Source organism: Lemur catta, chromosome 1 (genome assembly GCF_020740605.2).
Source record: "Lemur catta isolate mLemCat1 chromosome 1, mLemCat1.pri, whole genome shotgun sequence".
In the NCBI taxonomy this organism is placed as follows: Eukaryota; Metazoa; Chordata; class Mammalia; order Primates; family Lemuridae; genus Lemur; species Lemur catta.
The window spans coordinates 229,487,169-229,503,822 of NC_059128.1; the positions used below are offsets into that span (position 1 = coordinate 229,487,169).

A 16,654-nucleotide genomic window follows, 5' to 3' on the forward strand; every position below is an offset into this window, starting at 1 on the left:
ATATGTATGTATGTATATGTATATTTGTATATTTTTAGTTGTCCCGCTAATTTCTTTCTATTTTTAGTAGAGATGAGGTCTCCCTCTTGCTCAGGCTGGTCTCGAACTCCTGACCTCAAGTAATCCTCCTTCCTTGGCCTCCCAGAGTGCTAAGTTTACAGGCGTCAGCCACCACGTCCGGCCCAATACATTCCTCTTGATGGTGCCATGTCTTTGTGAAGCTGGGTTTCTGGCAGGTGGTGTCATAGAAAGTAGGTACTGGGTATAGATTATAATATTTTGTCTTTCAATTTATGTTAATTACTTTTACATAGCCATTTTACCTGGACAAAAATACTTACTGAGTGGAGTTTTTATACCTAATTACTTAACTAATTGTTTTTTTTTGTTTGTTTTTTGGGTTTTTTTTTTTTTGGCTAAATTTGTTGTGAAAACATTACTAAGACACTAAGGGCTCTGAAAAAAAAAACTAAGAGGGCACTGAGGGCTCTGTGACCTGAGAAATTTTGGGTCATTCTGTGACATATTTTGGTTTCATTTGATGTTACATTCATACAGAAATATTGATGCTGGTACATATAGATCTGGGCATTTTAGCTGCTATGTATGATGCCATATGCTATTTCATTGTGTGTCTGAGCCACAATTTTTCGTTTCCTATTGATGGACATTTAAATGTTTCTTTTCTACTCTCCTTCCTTCCCTTTGTTCTTCTTTATTCTCTTTCTTCCTTTCTTTTTTTTTCTTTCCTTCCTTCCTTCTTTATTTTTCTTTCTTTTTATTTTTTTCTATTATAGTTAGTATTACAATAAACATCTTCGTACATATCCTCTTGTATACTTGTGGGAGAGCTTTTGTATTTGAATTGCTGGGCTTGGAAAATACACATTTTTAATGTTACAAAGTAATGGAAAATTGTTCTTCTAACCTGAGTCATCTGAAGTAATAGTGTGTCTATTTGTTGCTTTATTTCTTTGTTTTAAGTAATGGTGAACAACTCTTCATATTTCTATAGGCCAATCAAATTTTATTTTCTCTATATATTTTGTTTTTATTCCATCAGTAGTTTTTAAAATTATAATGGTTATCTTTTTTTTATCATTGTTTATTGTAGCTTGTTATATATTCTGAATATAAATGCTTCATTGGTTATGTATATTGCAGGTATCTTCTCTTAGTCTATTACATGTCTTTTGTCTGTGTTTATAGTAGGTTTTTTAATTTTTTGCTTATGTTGAGAGAATGAGGGTTTTACTGATTTAATCTCTGAATATAGTGTATCGCCTAACATACTTACCAATATTGGATAATTCTTACATTTCTGAGATAAATTCTCTATAGTTATTATGTATTTATGTGTTTATATATACACATGCACATATTTCTTTATTTGCTTTACTCTGATTTAATTTAGACTTTTTCGTCTATGTTTTTAAGTGAGATTGGCATTTGTTTTTTCTTTCTCAGGCTCTCTAGTTTTAGTGTCAAGATTTTGCCAGCCTCAAAAACTTAGTTCAGGATACTTATTTTTCTTTTTGTAATAGTTTATATAAGGCTGGGATTATCCATTCCTTAAAGTCTTATCCAGATTTACCTGTTAAACTATGTGAGATTTAACTTTTATAGGGAGATTATTTTTACTATCAATTATTGATCATAAAGTTATTCAGGTTTTCTGTTTCTTATTATATCAGTTTTGCTATGTTACACTTTTCTAGGAAATTGCCTATTTCATTTAAGTTGTTAAATTTAATGCCATTTAGTTGTTTAGTATACTCTTTTATGGTATTTTAAACTTTTCCTATATCTTTAGAGATAACATTCTCTTCATTCCTAAAGATTTTAATTAGTGCCTCTTTTTTTGCTTAATATTTAATAATTAATAATTTTGTGATCAGCATAAGTTTTACTATAGATTGAATACCGGCGATTTCATATGGTTTAACCTAATATATTATTCATATCTTAAAGAACAAATTTTGGCTTCCTTGATTTCTCTCTATTGTATATTTGTTTCATGTCATTAATTTTTGTTCTAATCTTTATTGTTTCTTCCCTTATCCTTTATTTGGCTTTATTCTGCTATTATTTTTTAACTTTCTAAGTTGATGTTTGACTAATTAATTTTACATATTTAAAAAATCTAACATATGAATTTAAAAGCCATAAATTTTCTACTAAGTACCATTTTAGCTGCATCCCACAGGTTTTAATATGTAGTGCCTTTATTGTTGTTCAGTTTAAATATTTAATATAGCCATTACAATTTCTTCTTTTACTCATGGATTATTTATGAATGTGTCTTTTAGTTTCCAAACATATAGAGATTTTTAATCTATCTTTTTGTCTTAATTTCTGATTTTATTGCATTGTAGTCAGATACACTATTTTGTAGTACCAATTCTTTGGTATTTGTTGAGATCTCTTTTAGATCAGTAATTGCTGAATCTCATAAATATTACACATTATTTAAATAGAATACATAATCTTTGAGGGGAAAAGTTTCTATGTATCAGTTCAAAAGTATTAATTAAATAGTTTAAAACTTCTGTACCTTTACTAAGCTTTTTCTTTCCTGTGGATGTATCTTCTTCTGCCTTGTGACTCCCTCCTTTACTTTGTTCAAGGTTCTGCTCGAATTTCACCTTCTTAGAGAGACTTTCTACAAATACTTTATCAAATATTATACTGAAGATATACAGTATGTATATGATGAATGTATTTAGCAGTTGATTTGGATCATGTTGCCCTAATTCTTCAGTGGTTGACATACTTCTGTACGGTCACATCAATAATCATATATGATTTTAAAAAGAAAACATACTTTAAGTTAGCAGTTAACATCATACAGTGTGTATGTGTGTGTGTGCGCGCGTGCACGCTTAGTAGGAGGGAGAAAAAGAGAAGCTGATAAGTTTGGGTGGAAAGGGAGACTATTAAAAAGAAAAAGATGGTTTAAAAGAGTAAGAAAGGAAGAAGATGGGGAGTGGGTGAAATTGCATTGATAAAACAGTTTATCCCTAGACAAGACAAATCTTTGGCAAGGTCAGTTTAATTCTTTTCAGTGAGGTAAATGAACTATAGCAGAGGCAGATAAATTATTCCAATTTTAGTCTGCCCTCCTATTCAGTTTGTTGTACCTGACTTCTTTTTACATGTAGCTAAACTGGTGCTTTTTGCTGATACCTGAGTGAAGTTGAGAGGTTTGCACTGACTCAATTTTTGGCACTTTATGATTTGTGCTATACTGATGTCTGCAGGGAAAAATTGGTCCCTCTGAGTATAAAGTAAGTGACTGTCAGCTTGATTGTGTATGAAAGCTCTTGTTTTATCATGTGATATTATCAGGAACCCAGGATTAGGAAACCTGTGTGTTTTTTGGAAATGCTTTTCTTCAACACACTGAATTCATAGCAAGAGCATAAGTAATAAAGCTATTCAAATCTCACAAGTGAGACTTGAATACTTCATCCTCTTTTGCAAATATTGCAATGTTTTGTGATTCTCCTTCATACCAGGAAAGAAAAAGAATCTTTCCAATTATTTCTTTAATGAATTAGTTACTCTATGGAGCTTTTGAAAATGTTATTTTTCAGATATATTCAACAATCTTACCTCTATTGTGTAACTTGGTAGTAAGCTTTCTACATTCATCATACCTGGGAAGGTCAAGCATTTTATGACCTCAGAAAGCCTGATCCTTGTTTTGTACAGACAATTACCTAAATGTTCCCATTATTTAGAATGGATATTTCAATGATTTCAAGGTTTACTTTCCAAGTGGTTTTGTTCATTGAATACTGAATCCAATTGAAGCAGACTTTATAATACTATCTAAAATCTTACTTCATGTATTTTCTCATTTTATTTTAAAAATCATGGTTGCATGACATGCTGATGTAACTTACTGGCAAACTTTGCATTTAGATGTTATAGTTTTAGCAGTTTTGCAAAACACGAGTTGAAGCTAAGAAAATGTTTTGACACTATATACTCTAGAGATTTATGTAGCCAGAGCAGATAAAGCAGAATTGGATGTCAGAAATGTAGAGTACAATTTATTGGTTATCATGAATAGAAGGGCTGATATCTTAATGAAAGCTGATTGGCAGTGAAATTTATTACAGCAACTGTAAGATGGAGAATAGAAAATGATAGTGTCACTAATTAATAAATAATATATCTCATGACAATGTGAATCAATGTACTATCATTTAGAATCTTTACCAAGTTTTAGTTTAATTGTGTAGCTGTTTTGGTGTTGGAGTACAATTTTGTGAAGCATGCTATGAGTTTAAAAATACCTTTTGAAAATAGCTACCGACCAAAAACAGGTAAAGGGTTATTTAGTATACTTTGAATATAGAAATGTATATTCCAATTGGGAAATTTAGAATACCTAAAAGATTTTGAGGGAGAGACAATTCTTATAATAGATGTAACATGAAATGGCCTTATAGAGTATCTGACAACATTTTCAATAAAACTCTGTAAGAGAAATCAGTAAACATCTTGAAGACAAAGGAATCATTAGCAATGAACAAGATGAGTTTATTACAAACAAATCATGTCTGACAAAATTAATAGTTGTTTAAAATAGGATTGCAGAATTAGAATGGGAAAAGGGAACGCATTTTTTGAACTTCAACCAAGTGTTTGTTGTAGCTTTTCAAAAATAATTTTAAAATTATGATACAAATAATATGAGGGATGAAATATTTATGGAAAGATGATGAATCTACACACAGCCAAAATGTAATGCCAAGAACACCCGCAAATTGTGTGATTAGGTGGCAGTGACAAGGCTGACCTGAGGGGTTCAGGTTCCCCATAATCTCCTCCAACCCCTACATCCTCATATAATTCATATAAAATAGCATGTATATCACACAAAGGCAAGTTCTAATACAAGTCCTCCTGGCACCCCTTCTAATCAAATTTTATTGCTAAGTCTCCTGTATAGAAAAACAGTGGAGGCTTCACTGATGGGTTTAGATCAGGGATCAACAAATCTGTCCAACCACATTTTTGTAAACAAAGTTTTATTAAAATTTATTGCCTATAGCTGCTTCCAGACTACAGTGACAGAGTGGAGTAGTTAAGGCAGAAACTATACGACCTATAATTACTAAATTATTTATTATTTGACCTTTTATAAAAGGGGCCTTGGTTAAAATGAATGAATTTTTACCTGTAGAAATATTAAATTGTTGTTAAGTCTAGGCATGGGCAGGATATTCGTACATTGCATGAAGGAGGGAGTGAATGTGTACATGTTACTAAACAAGGTTTAGTCTCATCCTGAATCTTCCATGTCTCAAGACTGACAGTCTATTTTGGCAGTAAAAGTCCAAAATGAGATATGTATCATTGTCACTGCTTTCAAGATTAGTTCTATTCAACTGATCTTGACATCATAAAAGAAGATGATGACATAGCAAAGGTTTAATGGGGAAATTTGAAGGGAACAATGGCTGAGACAATGTTGTTACCCTTATGTATTAAGACATTTTAGGTCTAATTCTGTAGCAATCTGTTTTGTCTAGGATTCTTTTAAAATAAGAGTCATCTAATTTGATCTTAGACTATTCTCAAACTTATGTTAGGAGCAAAGCATTCCTCAGTTTAGGATTCAACTGAAAAAAAAAATACATTACACATTGTAGGTGCTTAAGAATATTTATGGTTTGAAGATTAAGTTCCTAATGACTTTTGTATATTTATTCATTATTCGGATATTTGAGTACTTACTATGCAATAGGCATGATGGCTAGGGGCAAGTGGTTTGGCAGTGAGCAACACAGATAGCATCCCTAATGTAGGGAGAGAGACAATGAATGAGTTTATAAATAAATACAATAATAGCAGATAGTGATAACTTGTGAAGAAAAGAAATCTGGACAGTGGAATAAAGAATGACTTGGGTCAGATTACGGTGAATAGCGGAATAAAGAGTAACAAGTTAACCATTCCAGTTGAGGACCGATTGATGACAAGGGGAAGCCATCATGAAATGACCTGGGAGAGGAGCCCTCTACAAGACCAAGGGTGAAAGCCCCAAACAAGTGTGGCCTGATAAAGGAAGAAAAAGAAAGTCACTGTGGCTGGATTCTAGTAAAACAGTTAATGTGTAGAGGTGGGTGTGAGTGTGTGTGTGTGTGTGTGTGTGTGTGTGTGTGTTCATTTAGGATCCTCTATGTTTTGCATCTGTGTGAGATTGTTAGTGGGAACAGGGGACAAGGTTAGCCCCTTGTATATTTTCTTAGATATTCAACTGATCACTGTTTTCTAAACAGAAATGTAGGTATGTGAGCTAAAATGAGAGATGATTGAATTGATTGTATCTGAATCAACTGCTGGTCAGTAAAAAAGGCGGCCATGCATAGGTGTCTAGATTGGAATAAGAGAAGAGAAGGGAGAAAGCATTGAGATAGTGAGAGTTCTGGAGAAATTGGGGATTAGTACTTGGTTCTTCAAGACCAAGGAGAATCTTGCTTGGAATGTCACTGCCTGGGTCTGCACAGCTGCTTTGCTCCCTGATGGAGTGGAGACTTCTACATAGAAAACAGTTAGTGAGCAGGGACATTTAAAGAAAGCATATCCTGTGTAAAGAAGGCCTTGGGGAGGACTTGAGAAAAGAATATAGATTTGAAAAAAAAATAACTGATTTTTAATAAGAAAAAGATTAGGACTGGGAATGGGCCAGACTCAAGTGACTGAAAAAAGACATCCTAAATGCCATTATCTCCATCAATGCCAGCCACACAGAAAAATAGGTTGTAGGTAGATGAACTAGATTGTGATGTGGGAGGGTGCCATGTTCAAATGAAAATATCAGGAAGTGGAAGGAATATACACCACATCGATATACCTTTTGGAAGAAGAAAGAAAAAGATAAATTCAGAGAGCAAAACTGGTTTTGGATACGAGAGTCACTAGGACAAAGAAAATAGTCACATTTAGAGAAGACATTACTGAAATGGTAATTGAAGAAGTTGTGAAAAATCTGAAAGTTTATAAGAAGAGACATGAGTTTATAAGAAGAGACATACATTTTTAAAATTGGAAAATAATAGGAAGTCTTAACATAAATATAGAAAATTACAAAGCATCTAAAACATACAGTTGAAAATTAATTTAATTCAACAAATTGCTTAAAATTTCAACTCTGTTGGCCATATTTTGGCTTAAAAGTAAAAATTCCTAGTCTATAACTTAACTGCTAATCTATTTTATATACCTGATAGTCTATACCAAATTGAAAGGACAAAGCCTTTCATATTGTCTGAAGCCAAAAATTATCCTGATACAAACTTCTTTCATTTTTTAACTTGCTTGGATTAGATGCTTATCAGGTGCCTTGCTCAGGTACAGACTTGAGAGTTTTACTATTAGTTTTCATCAGCATTTTCAACATTTTCCATGTCTCTGAAATGTGGTAACCAGAGTAGCCTTGAGAAGCAATGCTGCCCAGTTCCTAAATCCAGTTGTTAAGTGCTATGATATATATTATATGATACTTTACTTTCCTAACTGGCATTGCCCAAGTTAAAATTAGTTCTTGTGCACTCTAAATTTAATAGGAATTGACAGAGTAGACAAGAGTACCTCATGCTAGACTGTACAGAAAAGACATCATAGAGGGCATGTTGAGGGCATAAGGAAAGCCTGATAAATATGTGAAAATATTTCAGCTACATGAACACTGCATGATACATTGTAGGCTCAATAATCATTTGCCAAATCACTGTATATTTGTTTAAAATCTTATCTGATTTTGGATTGGGGGTACAATTTCTGCATTCCTTGGAAGTGAGGCTATATAACGGAACTAGATTATGGAGAAATTTGAAAAGCAAGCACATAGGACTTGATATTGTAAGTGATTAGGAATTATTATAAGGAATAAGGTAATAACTAGATGATTTCCAAATATTTATTTTGTTATGGCATATTGGATGCTATAGAGATAGAAGCTGAGGAAGATACTGTATTTCAGGCATACTTTCTGTTTTAACCAAGTTCTAATTCCCAGCCTAGCTTGCCTACATTGGAATGAATTTCTCCATAAAATTCCCTGTGTGTAATGTAAAAAAGATGCCTTAGTTACCAGGGTTTTTCCTTATGTTGTCTTGTATCTGTATTCCTATATGTCTTGTGCTATGCCTTCTTTCCTGTAAGCTGATCTTTAACCAAATCTCAGGACTTTGAACATTCTGCTTTATTTTCCTTTTTATATTTGTGTCTCACTGGTACCTGTTTGTTTACATTTTTGCATAGGGAGTAATTTAATAAAAATTAAATAGAATGAATTTATAACTAAAACCTTTTCTGTACAAGCTATAAAAACCTTTTCTGTGAGATTTATTTATTTTATTTATTATTTTTTATCAGCCTTTGCTCTTCATGGAACTACTCAATATATAAAGGTTGGTACGCTAGAAGCAAATCCTTCACTACAAATTAGTTGCTGTCTCTGGTAACAATCTGTCAGAAGGATATTCCAAAAAAATATTCACATTGCTACAGCTTTGGCCACTGAAGCAACTTGCCTGCCCTCACTAAATATGCATTTTACTTTAATATTTTATTTCAGAGAAACAATTTAAGACTAGAAAGTAAAAATTATATAGTCTGATTTGTACCTCTCTTCAGACAAATTAGGAATGGGAGACGATTATCCCACCTTTGGGAACCATTATTGTGATAATATTGCCCATTTATACTGTTGTCTTGGTTGGCCCTTAGAATATATGATCATTCAATTTTCTATCCCATCAGAACTATTTCCAAAAAGGAAATGAGGGTTCAGCTTTTATTGTATAGTTCCATATTTACTAACACTGGTGTCTTATTTTTCCATCTGGGGCTTTGACTCTGGGAAATTTATGATGGTATATAACTGCCAGCTGCACAACGGTGGTGCCAGTTTTGCCAGCAACTTATGAACAATTCCCCGGATCAATCTGTCTATGCAAAACAATATGAAAGTTTCTTGCATGGTAGTGAAGAGGCGGACTTACATTAAATCTAAAACCACACAAGGAAAACCCATGAGCCATGAAAGAGGAAGCTGGAAATTTAACATGGCCTGTAGGAGTGTGGACTCTGCAGCCAGATTGGGTGGAAATCCTGGTTCTACCACTCAGCAGAGGGGTTTCCTTTGGCAAATTAATCTCTTTGTGCCTCAGTTTATACATAAATAAAATGGGAATAATGATATTACCTACCTCCAAGAGATTTTGTGAGGTTTAAATAAGTAAATGTACATAAAAGTACTTAGAACCTGAATATAGGGAATGCTTATGTTTGCTATTTTCTGTTAATCTTTACAAGTAAAGGTGAAAATTAAGTAGGTTTCTCTCTGACGCTGCCTCATGTGAGAGCTACAAAAATATAAGAAGAAAATTGTAGTCACTTGTAAAATGTGAAATGATTTGAAAGCAGCACTATTTTGTTTTAAAGCTCTAAGAACTGGTAGTGCAATTGTCCTAAAAGAAGACATATTAGGTTATTTAATATGAAATGTCCAATTTCAAATCAAAAGTTCAGTTTATCATATCTCAGACAAGAAGCAGTACAAGTAATCTAAGTATGTGTCTAAACTATGGACACAGTTTTGCCATCTTAATGGTAGCTTGTTTATGCCAGCAGCCAAGAAGTCTGGAGAGTGAGTGGCAATGCAATCGCAAAAGGTGTTTTCCACAGCTATTTGAGAATTGAGTATTTTTCCTTGCAAGAAGTGGTCCAAAGCCTGGAAAAGTGGTAGTCAGTTGGTGCAAGGTCTGGTGACTACTGTGCATGACAGAGAGTTTCCAAGTCCAGCCTCTGTAGTTTGAGCAGCGTTGTTTGTGTAACATGTTGTTGAACGTTGTCTTGCAAGAAGATTGGCCTGTCTCTAGTGACCAATCTTGGCTGCTTAATTGCAAGCATTTCATCCCGTTGGTTGCACTAAACATCCGCTGTAATCGATTGACCAAGTTTCGTGAAGCTGTAATGGATAGTACCAGCAATGGACCACCAAACACACGCTGTTAGCTTTTTTTGATAAATACTTGATTTTAGACTGTGTTTCAGCACTTCATCTTTATCCAGCCTTTATACTGAATGCTTGTGGCTGTCAGAAAGAATCCATTTTTCATCACATGTAACAATATGATGTAGAAATTGTTCACCTTTATGTCATGACAGCAAAGAAAGACAAGTTTCGACATGATTTCTCTTCTGACGCTCATTTAATTCATGTGGTACCCATCTATCCAGCTTCTTTACCTTGCAAATTTGTTTCAAACCTTGCTGCCTATTCACACATAGGTTGAGATGGATTTGCTTCCACTACAGTTTTCAGTTCATCATTATCCACCTTGGTCCCAGGTCACCTACACGGCTCATTTTGAAGATTAAAATCACCAGAATGGAGCTTCTCAAACCATCGACATACTGTATGTTCATTAGCCACACCCTTCCCAAACACTTCATTGATATTTCCAGCTGTCTGCATAGCATTGGTTCCACAATGGAATTCGTATTCGAAAATAACACAGATTTTTGACTTACCCATGGTTTTACAAAAATTGCTCTAAGAAAAACAATTTGAAAGAGAATCACAAACCAAGCCATGTGTTTGAAAGAATTGAAGATGTACTTTCACAGTAAAAATAAAACAAGAAGTGTCAAAGTAAAATGGCACAGATATCAACTGTCCAGCTTAGTACTTAACACATTAACTGCCATGTGAGTTGTATTTAACTCATGCTAGTTGAGAGCCTGGGGCCTCATGAAGCATATGGAACTCACATGTCTCTTCACCTTGGGAGCCATGAGAACTGTTTTTCAAGTTGCATATAACTCATGCACAGAAAACAATAAAAAATAACAAAACATTTTGTTTTTGAAGTTTTTATTCTATTTTTGTAATAAAACACTGTGGCCCCAAGGGAAAAAAATCTTTTTTTCCAGTGTGGCAGTCAATGTGTTAAGGAAATAGGACATTTCATACTTAATAATCTAATATTTACCTTTTAACCAAGACTAAATTAGCTAGAATTATTTTTACACTCCTCTTTTAGAAGAAAGGAGACCAATCATAAGAAATTAGCTCGTAATTAGGAGAGCCTTCAAAAAGCAACTTCAAAATATCCTCATTATGCCCTGGATTACTATATAGAGGGTACAGTCTCCTATGTCTGAGTATTTAGAATTCTATAAAATTAGAAGGTAAGAGGTTTTTATGTGGGTCTGTGGACCTCTGGAAATTTTATACTAAATTTTGTGAGCATGCACACTTTTGTAGAGAAAAAGATCTTTGGTTTTTATTATCTTCCCAGAGGGCTGCCTTGTTTACTTATGTTAAGCAGCTCATATGGAAGAAAATGTTGATTTGTATACTATTAATTTTTTCTTTTTTATTCCTTCCTTAATTTCAGAATTATTAACAGTTTTAATATTTTCATAATTCTATATTTCTTATGGTATGCTTAGGAATAAGAGTTGTCTATAAATTATCGCTTCAAAATCACTATTATGTCAATCTCTTTAATACAGTTTAGTACTGAATATTCCTACTCATTCTGTCCAAATGTATTGTGAAATAAAGTATCTGAAAGAGGACAAGAGAAAGCTGGAAAGAAAAGAATTTTACTGACCTGAAATTTTCAGAATGTGTTCTTTTTCTTATGTACTTGTGCAAATGTTTAAATTCACATTTGCTTTGGTGTTTTTAAATTGCTTTTATTAATATGGTTTAATAGAATATTTTAAAATAATAATTTTGTGGATCCTTAGGAAGGGTATGCATTCCAATCTGAAAAACTTTAAAGTTTTTAGTTGAAGGCGATTAAGTAAATAATTCAGAGATGCATTCTGTTTACCTGTTAATAATTAAGTAGGTTAGACTGTGTACTTTTTATAGTCATTGAGTTTTAATTTATTTATTTGTTGGTGTGTTGGTTTTTAAGAATTTATTTAAGGCATTCTGCTATTGGGGAAATAAAAATAAACAAAGTGAAGCTGCACATAATAAAGAGAAGGGCTTGGGTTACTTTTAAAGAGATAAGAAAAAGTGATTGGATTTTAGGGTTAAAAGCAGTATTTAGTATATAATCTTTCTGAACTTTTCCCCTCTATTTGGAAGGGAAACAGCAAGTAAAATTGAGTCAAGTGAATGATCTTTTATTGTTGCTCTAGAGCTCTAGCTCAATGGAATTTGATCTGAGTTTAGATGGCTTTAGTATGGGGGTTAGCCAGGATACTTTTATGAAGGATTCTTGGAGAAGTCTACCACAGAACTTGTCAGATTTCTCTGGTGTTTTAAAAACTCTAGTAATACCCAAAACCCACATGAATACCTCCACCTTAGAAAGCACAGTTATGGATGCACTAAAGCTAAATTAGCCTTTTCCATTTTTATAGGGAATGTATCTTGTCCTCTTGTCATATAAATGTACAGGTTCTTTCTGATGATCTTTGAGGATCATAAATTGGTTTTCATTTGCCATACTTTGATAAGTTATACCTAAACCTTGTATTCAAATGTTTATTTAATAAGGAAGACTTATTTTCTAAAATTATTGATGGAGAATGCCCTTAAGCAATTTCTATTCATTTTGTCCTAAATTGGGAAGGCCCCAAATAAAATAATGCCAGTTGAAACAATTAGAAGAGTCATGGTTCATATCTTGTAGGTGACTTTTGAATGGCATGTTAAGCACTATGGTTTGAAAAACATTCTTATGTGGGAACTGATTTTGTAGCTGATTAAAATTTGCTTACTTTTAACTTTTACTAATTTGAAATTTGTACTACTCCTACTTCCAAAACTGATTTGGATTGTCTTCAGCTGTTCTCATGGCATATTTTGTTTGTCTCTCTTTATATAATGGTCCTGCCGTTGAAATTGATGCACATTTTATCTCTTTTCTCTTATAATAGTGTGCTTATTATACAAATGTAACCTCAAACATCTTAAGTTTTCTACATTCCAGGCTGTCCCTTTCTTTGAAAATTTAATTAAAGATGTTATCTGTTAAAATTTGGCTGCTAGGAACCTAACAGGTAACCATTGTAGGTGGTTGCTGCTGTTATATTTTTATAAATCCTTTTTTAAAATGTTTCGTTCTTTTTTCTTTTCTTTTCTTTCTTCCTCACTCCATCTGTCCTTTCTTCTTTTCTTCCTTTCTTCCTTTCTTAAATCTATATAATTACTGGAGGACATTTTCACCAAAAATAGGGACAGACATTTTCAAATGGCTTTCTTAGCATTCAGAAAGTCTAGTAATATGACAATGTTTTTAAAACATAGACTAGGTGCTGTGTTTTAGTGCTTTTTATGTTAATAAAAAGTAATTTGTGTTTATTATAGAAAATTTGGAAAGAAATGCTAAGAGGAAAAACTTTGCCATAGTCTTAATACCTAAAATAAATTCAAGGAATAATCTAGTCTAGGTCCTTAAAAGTCACATACTTGCTTTTTCTAATATACACACATACCACAGTATTTACAGACCTATGTTAATATACACATATGATGAAACATTACATACTGTTTATTATTAAAAAAATAGTATTTTATTATTATTACCATTTTACAACCTGCTTTTTACGCTTGATGATGTATTATAATACATTTTCACTTGCCATATTTAATGAATGGTTAATACTATATCACATATGATTTATAAAGCACTTCACTACTATGGAATACTTAGGTTTTTAATTATTTGCATTTCTTTGCTATTGCAGATTATTACTATTTCATATATATTTTAGGTTATTATTTCAGGTTATTTATAACAATATTATTTAGCTTATTATTTCATGTATATTTAAAAATATATTTTATACATGTTAAAATATATTTATAAATGTATTTCATATTTTAGGAAAGAATTCACAATTCTATTGTGAGTCACTTGTTCATGTATTTTGCTCATATAAAAAAGGATATTTTATTTATTTATTTGTAAATACTCTAACCCTGTGAATATCATACACATGAAAAATCTTTGTTGTTGGCCTCTTAATTTTTTAAAAGATATTTTTTGCCTTATCCATTTTTTTAATTTTAAGTAGTAAAAAATCATAAATGTTTATACTTACATTATATACCACTTTGTATATACCTAAAAAAGCCTTCCCACCTTGGTGTTCAGAAAATTATATATGTATATTTTCTAAGAGCTCTTTGATTATTTTTCTTATTATATTCAGATATAATCACCCTAATCTATTAGTATATTTTGGTGCTGGTAGGAGGGAGGGAACAGACTTTATTTGTCCCCATATAATCAGTGAGTTATCTTATCACTTTTCATGGAAGTGCTACCTATAATTTTTGCCCCATACTGGAGTTCTGGCCTATTCTACTGATCTGTCTCATCCAATGCCAATACCACATTTTCACCTATATTTCAGTCTTTGGTAAGAATCTACCTTGTTCTCTTCTCCTTTGCTACAGTACTGAGAAGAGACCTAAAACTTACTATTTTTTCTGTTGAAATTAATTTTTTTAGTTTTTCAATCTAGCTTTTGTTGTTTTGAGCTAGATTTAAAGCATCAAAACTATTAAAGATAATTTTAGTTTAATTCAGTTCAATGAAACTTTTTTGAATGTTTGCTATATACCAAGCCTGTGCTTATATTAGGAATACATAAATGAATCAGATAACTGTGTAGTAGAGTCTTACACTAGAAATATTATCAGATAGAGTCAGACACAGTATGTAAATGGTCAAGATAGTGGCCAAGTGTTAATAACTTCATTTTTTTTCTGATTCTTTCTTATTCTTTTGTTATCCATGACTTACTGGCCCTAGCCATTTACGTATTTTTCCCTTTTTTTTAATTTTTAAATCTAGGAATGATTAATTATAGTGCAACATTGATGTAACTGAATTAGCTTGACTCAGACACATGGAGTGTGGTAACTTTTTCATATTCTTGTAGTCTTTTTACTTTTTATAATCAATGAACCGATATTTGTTTCTTTTTATTTTTGTCCTATAAATGTTTATTGAGCTCTCGTGAGGCACTATTTAAGGAGCTTTAGGGAAAATAAAAATGAATGCCTTTGACAAACTTATAATCTAGTGGGTAAATTCATGATTTATAAAAATGATAGCAATATAGTAAAGTAATAGTTACTGAGTACACTGTTTGCTGTATGCTAGCTATTACACTAAACAAGGTAATATGGGTTATCTTATTTAATCCTACAACAGCTCAGATTGTCTCTCAGATATTTTTTTGCCTTTCTCCCTCACTTCATTTAGGATTCTTCTAATTGCTACCTCCTTTGAGAAGCTTCCCTGTCTAAACCTATCTAAAATATCAGGCCATGTAACTCATCCATTATTTTGTTTTGTCTGGCTTCATAGTGCTAATCATATGACATTATAAGTCTAATAACTTATTTGCTTATTGTTTGTTTTCCCTGCTAGAATGAATATTGAATGGAAGAAGAAACAATGAGTTATAAGAGTTTGGAGTTGCAGAATGGCACAGTTTAATTTATTGTAATATATAAGATGTAACTTCTTTAAAGCTAAATTTCTTTATATATATATAGACTTAGTGCTTGTTTCATAGTTTGGTCCGGTTGTTCATTCCTTCTATCAATAAATATTCCTTGATCTCCTAGTATATGGCGGTCACTATTGATAGAAATGAGTATACAGTGAAAAAGACGAAGTGCCTGCCCTTATGGTACTTCCATTCTAGTGGGAGAGACAGATAATAAATAAATAAAATTACTGTTGCAATATAGCATGTAATGACCAAATTAATTTTCTCAAAGGTGTCCTTCCTGACCTTATCACTACAATCTGAACATTCTTTTTCATTCCTAATCATCCTCAGTTTCTCTATCATTCATAGTTCTGATCTCACTCTTCTTGACAGATTCTAATTTTTAGTGCCTTTCCTAAAGTTTATGGCTGCAGAGTAAGTGTGATGTTGCTTATGTACCCTGAATATAACAGGACTGTTGTATTTTGAAACCCATTTGTCTATTAGTACAGCCTAAATTCAGGTTTGTTTTGGTTTACTGGTATGGTTTGTTGTTTGCATCTTTGTTTCCCGTTGCAAAAACATTGTATATGCATATCATTGGTTCAGACAATTAAAATCCTCAGATATTTAAAATTTTAATGGGTCTTTTACTGTAGATATACTGGATTATAGGCTCAGCATATGTTTATGTATTGCATTTCCATTAGTAAAACTGCTTTTGAAACTTTTAATGGCTCAATCTCTGTGGAGATTATTAGTAAATATGACATCAAGGTCATCATTGAGATTTCATGGCAAATTTAGAGAGATCACTTTGCAAGGACATATAATATCAAACTCAATTTGATAGGAGATTGATTCTAGTTAAATCTTTCTATAGTCAAACTCACAAATTGGCTTTAAAGGTACTTCAACATCCTGCTCTACAACTCCCAGTCCCAGCTTTGATTCTATACTATCAAATGCATTTGGATGAAAAGGAACTTAAAAGTGACTTATTCATTTTTTTGGCATCTTTGCCTCTAAATAAGGGTAAGAGCCTACAATTGGCCTTGCTGCTGAGACAGGAAATATTAAGCCGTGTTCTGATGTCAATGTGTTAGGTAATATAGACCAGCTCAAGGTATACTGAACATGTTATTCTCTG

General features: G+C 32.5%; 1 protein-coding gene across 9 annotated transcripts in view; it reads left to right on the forward strand.

Annotated features, from left to right (window-relative positions):
* The window catches only part of ZBTB20 (zinc finger and BTB domain containing 20), a 762,522-nt gene that overhangs the window by 134,113 nt on the left and 611,755 nt on the right, over positions 1–16,654 (forward strand). Inside the window, exon 1 of one of the 9 annotated variants that reach the window (XM_045540229.1) lies at positions 98–251. The exons of the other annotated variants lie outside the window; for them this stretch is intronic. The gene's annotated coding sequence lies outside the window, so the exon portion shown is untranslated. Of the gene's footprint in view, positions 1–97; positions 252–16,654 lie in introns of those variants that run through there. 9 annotated transcript variants of the gene reach the window in all.